Genomic DNA, 958 nt, shown 5'->3' on the forward strand with positions numbered 1-958 from the left:
GACAATTACTCATGCATAGCGTTGGACTGCCATCCAGTCTTAGAAGCCAAACAAGTTTGTTGAATTGACAGAAAATGCTTTTCTGCGTCATGGTCTTGCTGCTTAGCGAGTACCCTCTTAGGTTCTTTTCAGAATGGTGTTAAAGTAAATGGGTACCTGGAAGCGTGATCAAGATCTTTGTTTGAGAAGCACTTCTAGCACCAGATTATTACTTGGGTTTTGGTATTTTTTGTGTGCTTGATATATACAACTAATACATCATTGTGGAAATACCTGTTGTAAAAGTAGTTTCACAACAAACTCTTCAGATGTTTGAAATCTTAGACTTAATTGCTCTAAACCCAAGTGTGAAACTTGCTCTATTAGGAAAAAATGGAGGAAAAGTAGAAAAGTAGGGAAGACAACTTTCATGCCCCCTTGCAACAAACAAAAGCCAGTGGAAGTAGGATGTGAATGCCTTTCATGGTGCTGTTTCTTCTCTCAGCTTCTGTTTCTGTCCTAAGTAGTTTGACAGGAATTTAGTACGTTTCAGGAGTGCTTCATGAGCTCAAAGAACAAAGAAGAAAATGTGCTCCATTCATGAGACTACTCACAGAATTCTTCTTAGCCAAGAAGTCCCTGCCAACACAGTACTATAAAATACTCCGGTCCATGAATACTTTTGTAATGATATCAGTGCGCCAACAATTTTGGGATGACTTGATGTGATTTACAAATAATGCCCTAGAAAATGGTGCAAACACAGTTTTCCTTTCAGGGAATTGATTGAAATTTTGGCAATTTCGAGAAACCAGAAGCTCCCACAACCAGGAGAGGAGAGCCAGGTAAGCTGACCTTCTAAACTGTATTTCTTTGGGTAAGCACAATTCTTCTATTGTTTTCTTCTTTACTTTCTTTTTTCTCCCTTTGTCCTTGTTTATACTCAGTCTAATGGTGGTGATGAGGTTTTGGCCCCACT

General features: G+C 38.9%; 1 protein-coding gene across 1 annotated transcript in view; it reads left to right on the forward strand.

The window, feature by feature from the left end:
- Positions 1 to 233: 233 nt before the first annotated feature.
- MED4 (mediator complex subunit 4) overlaps positions 234 to 958 on the forward strand; it is a 10548-nt gene continuing 9823 nt past the window's right edge. Inside the window, exon 1 of the mRNA XM_026851033.1 lies at positions 234 to 824. The gene's annotated coding sequence lies outside the window, so the exon portion shown is untranslated. The remainder of the gene's footprint in view (positions 825 to 958) is intronic.

Source organism: Athene cunicularia (genome assembly GCF_003259725.1).
Source record: "Athene cunicularia isolate RWA chromosome 1 unlocalized genomic scaffold, athCun1 chr1_part1, whole genome shotgun sequence".
Classification (NCBI taxonomy): Eukaryota; Metazoa; Chordata; class Aves; order Strigiformes; family Strigidae; genus Athene; species Athene cunicularia.